We start from the raw sequence: 5275 nt of genomic DNA, 5'->3' as shown, positions 1-5275 counted from the left end.
ATTTTCGGGACTTCAATCTTGCTCTTCTGGGGAAACAAGGTTGGAGTTTCATAACTCGTCCGAACAGATTAGCTAGTAGATTGTTCAAAGCTTTGTATTTTCCACATTACGAGTTTTTAGATGCAAAGCTGGGCTATCATCCCAGCTATGTTTGGAGGAGTATCTGGGAAGCTAAAATGGTGATCAGTTCAGGGGCGAGATGGAAAGTAGGTCAGGGCAATAAGATCATAATCATAAATCAGCCATGGCTTAATGATGTTTCGAATCCTTTTGTTACTACTGAAATTCAGGGATTGGATAATGCTACTGTTGATCAACTAATGGTGACTGAAGGCGGCCAATGGGACAGTGATATTGTTGAGGATCTTTTTAATGCCAGAGATAAGCAGTGTATTCTGAATACTATGGTGGGGGGTGATCGAGAAGAGGATGTGTTGTATTGGAATGAGGATTTGGATGTGGATTATACGGTGAAGAGTGCGTATCAAATGCTCCAGCGGCAAAAAGGACTATGGAGTACAGCTGATAATAGTACTCTGTGGAAGGTGATTTGGGGTGTAAAAGCGCCACCGAAAATTTTGAATATGGTGTGGAGAGCTTTATCTAATAGCTTACCAACGAGAGAGGTGCTAGCAGCGAAACGAGTGCCAGTTACTTTGATCTGTCCTTTCTGTACTGGTAATGGGGAATCGATTTTTCATGTGTTAGTGCAGTGCCCTTTCGTGGATCAGTGCTGGAGGAAAAGAGGTCGAGGATATCAACCGCTGGCTGAGGTTAGTTTTGACAGGTGGCTTCAGAGAATGTTAGAGGTGCAGGGAAGGATGATCATGGAGATATTCTCACTCTTTGCTGGAGTATATGGCAGACCCGAAACAAGTTGGTGTGGAACCAAACTTCAATATCAGTAAATCAAGTGGTTTTTTCGGCGAGGCAATTTCTTGCAGAATGGAAAGGAGCTCAAGTAATGTCAACAAAAACTCTATACCGTGATGTCAACAGCAGGGATGGAGTGTGTTCTTGGGCAAAACCGAATCAGAATGAAGTCAAGATTTCAGTCGATGCTGCGTTGTTTGCTGAGTGTTCGAAATTTGGTATTGGTTTGTTAGCGAGAGATTCAGGTGGCAGAGTGGTTCAGGGGAGGTCTGAGATTTTTGATGGGCAGATGAGGCCGGAGCTTGCGGAGGCAGTGGCTGTGAAGGAAGCACTCAGTTGGGTGAAAGATAAGCAATGGTCAGAGGTAATAATTGAAACTGATTGTCTGGTGGTGGTTCAAGCCATTCGTAGTAAGGTCCCCATGACTTCTCCGTTTGGTTCCGTTATCATGGATTGTCGTAGTTTAGTTGGTGAGTTAAACACTGAGGTGTTATTTGTTTACCGATCTGCTAATATGGCTGCTCACTTCTTAGCTCGAGAGTCATGTTCTTTCCCAACCAAGTCGAGTTTTCGATAGGAGGTCTGTTCCTATCGGTCTAGAGTCCATTTTGGCTTCTGATTTATTTGAGTAATGAAATCTAGCCTTTTGTCAAAAAAAAATATTATTAACATTTTATAAGATGATTCAATACATATTTTAAGACTTTTAATATTTCATAAATTATTTTAAATATTTTTAAAAAAATTAATATTCAAAATTGTATTCATAATAAGAAAATCATAAAAATAAGTTATTGAATTATATTTTATGGATGTTTTAAATGCATGTCAAGCCATGGAGAAAAAAAATTGGAAGTAGTGAAATTCAATATCTAATACAGGCCTCATCACACATTAATTTTCATTTATGACATTGATTCAATTTAAACTGAGAGTTACGGAGTATTAGATATATAAATAGCTAAAACAGTAACAATTTTTTACTAGTAATCTTGATATGAAATTTTCTTTCATATTAAAGTTTTGGGAATATAGTAAGTCAATTGATTCAAAATCAGGTAAAAAATCTTAATTTATAAAAATAGGGACGCACAGGTTTAATATTCTATTAGCTCAAAGTAACTAAATAAAATTATAAGAGTATCTAAAACGCTAGTAAATTTTTAACAAAGAGTCACATGTCATGAACAAAAATATAAAAATAATATTCTAGGTGACATGTCATGAACAAAAGAATAACAATAATATATAAAAAATAGACAATCTAAAATTTAAAATAATAATGATTAAGATTTTTGAAAAATAACTAACTAATATAACCCATACTTTATAGTACAATGTCTCATAGGTTGGATGGAAATGCTCTTAAACAAGACTAGATATACTCTAAAACTTTTCTCTGCTACAATCTGCAAATGAAATTTTCTTCCGTATTAAGCTTTAATGAATTTAATAAGTAAATCCATTCGAAATCAGGCACAAAATCTTCATTTAAAAATTATTAAAATGAAATTGCGGGGGTCCCACAGACCGTAACGACATTTGTATGTGTATATATAGACGAGAAGCAGCTGACGTAGAATAACATAAGTCATCATAGTCTAATAATAATTCAAGTGCAAAATGGTGTCACAGAAGATGGTGTTCATTTTTGTCCTACTTATCACCACAGCAAATGCACTTGGAGGTAAATTTGTTTTTAATTTCAAGAGTTTTAATTTTTTGAAAATTTAGGATAGCTGTTAATTAGAAATATGAAATTCTTGATGCAGGTGAAAATAAATGTTTTCATCAGATATGTGACGGGTCTTTCAACGACAAGACTTGCTATGTGGCAATATGTTCGATTCAAGGATACAAGTTCGGAGAATGCCTGCCTATAATCCCTGGAAATTCACAGAAATTTTGTTGCTGCCATAATTAGTGGGATATTATTACTATTCTTACAATTTCAATAAGCTTTAAAATATTTATTAAATTTTTACACATCCGGTATCCCGATTTCATGAATATTTATATGATAAACATCTTAATTTTCAAATATATTCTTTTGTACATTTGCAACATATAAAATCCAATGTTCATTTTCGGTGTGTAGAATAATATTTGTTGATATCACTATTTATAATCCTTATAATATAATAATATTCTTGGATCTTATCATTCATTTTTCATTAATCTTGAGAGGAGATGTATACGATCTTCTAATCTCCAGCTCCGACATTAGAGGTAATAAATATTGCAGCAGTACATGTTGAGGAAGAAAGAAGATGAAGCGTTAAGAGATAATAGAATCAAATTAGACGTATTTAGTGGTATATTCAAAAAACATATGTTCAATGATTTCAATGCTATTCATATAAATTGAGCTAAAAGGAGAGGAGAACACTTCCGCTTGAAACGATTATCCCAAGTTGTTATGGCATTAGATCATATCCTTTAAATAAAATTTTTATTTTAGATTGTACTGATATCAACCAAATGAGATTTTAAAAAATCTATCATCAACATGAATAAGCTTAACGAGAGGAGCAATCAAATTGATGAATCCATCCTCCTTCAATTTTAAAACTATATGACTAGACTTAATCGTATAATTACCTTTAGAATTATAATATCACATAATCTCATCAGTAAGGCCGAAAGATATGGATACAATATCTAAAATAGCCTCATCACACATAGTCTCTACATGTACTAGCATTCCATATGTCGAGCATTTATAAAATTAGAGACAAATAAATTAAAATTAAATGAACCTTTTTCCATCTCGAACAAAAAAAAACGAATAGAATTTGAAATTCATTTGTCAGACTAAAAATTTCTATTTTCTTTATTATCAATTTGTCCCACATACCTGTAAAACATCTATATCCTTTAATAAATTATTCTAAAACCAGTTCTTGAACCTTTTTTAGCGTTCATAAAATTTTCTTGAGGAAAGTAGTGACCTAAAAAGTAAGATCTCAACAAATTCATTACTTAAAAGGGGAGGATCTCCTTTCGGTCCTTCCTATTTTGTAAATAATAATTAAATATTCACTTTACACATTTTTTACTATCTCATCCTTTTATAATCATACTAATATATTATAATAATAGAGAACAATAATAAGAATAGTTGTTAAAATTATCATACATCATAAATCTATAATATCCTGATTCACTAGAAACTAAATTATTTATTATATATTTTGAAAATCACTAGAATACTTTATACTCCAACGCCCTAAGATTAGGATGAGAATCACCAACTAACGTCATTTTTACGGCTCCCAATAATTAATGTCTCAGTTCAACTCACTGTCGGACCATTCTCAACTATTTCATACCCGAGCCATAGGCTGCATTGTAAACCTACATCACTAACAGTATGGATCTTAAAGTTGCGATCCAGAAAAAAGGCCCCGAGTGTCACTCCAAAACGCGGCGTTTAGTGCAAGACGCTATTTCGCTTGACGTTTTCGCGTTCCAGTGTGTTTATCATAAGACAAAATGTCACTTCAATTGGTGTTATAAATCCGAACGTGACTTCGTGCACGTTCTGGTGTTAATATTTGCATCTCGTCCTCCTGCCAATGCCATTGACCATACACGTTGTCCACCATCACATCAAATGCGTGTGGCGTTTGATTGAAAAATTATGAAACGCTACCTCAACTTGAGTTTTGAAGTGTCAGTAGGGCCACTTTTCTCTAGACAGTGTCATTTGGGATATTATATATTGAAATTGTTTGATTGAAAAATTATGAAACACTATTTCAACTTGAGTTCTGAAGTGTCGATGAGACTTTTCTCTAGACAGTGTCATTTAAGATATATGTATTGAAATTGTGACTATGAGGGCCTCTTCTCTTGTAACCCAAATAAGACTATATTTTTTCTTCAGATCCCCCTTCACGACACAAATAAGACTAGTCAAAAACACTATTTCCTCTCTCACAACCATTTCTTTACTCTTATTTTTTATGTTTCATCCATTTCTTTATATTTCAAAACTCAGGACATCTCCAATCACTATTTCGAACTTTAAATTTCTTCATTTTCAGTTTTATAAATTAAGTAATCACTCTCCAATCATCCATTACTTTATGTTTATATATATTATTCTGCTTTATATATGAAGTTATATTGTACATATAAAGAAGTTTGTACTGTAATCTATGTTTGAAGTAGTATTTAAAGTAGCATTTCAAATAATGGTTGGTTGGAGATGAAATCAAGACATAAAATCAAAAAGGTGAAAAATGAAGATAAAATTGCTTTATATAAAATTATGATTGGGGGTGTCTTACTTCTCTGCCTTCCAGATTTGGGTTAAATCAGATGAAATCGATCTAACATATGCTCTATAGTGTCGGAAGAACATTATTAAGGCCACTTGCAGGCAGGATAATATAAC

The sequence above is a fragment of the Daucus carota genome, chromosome 9, assembly GCF_001625215.2.
Source record: "Daucus carota subsp. sativus chromosome 9, DH1 v3.0, whole genome shotgun sequence".
Taxonomy (NCBI): domain Eukaryota; kingdom Viridiplantae; phylum Streptophyta; class Magnoliopsida; order Apiales; family Apiaceae; genus Daucus; species Daucus carota.
Note: the sequence above shows the minus strand (reverse complement) of the source record.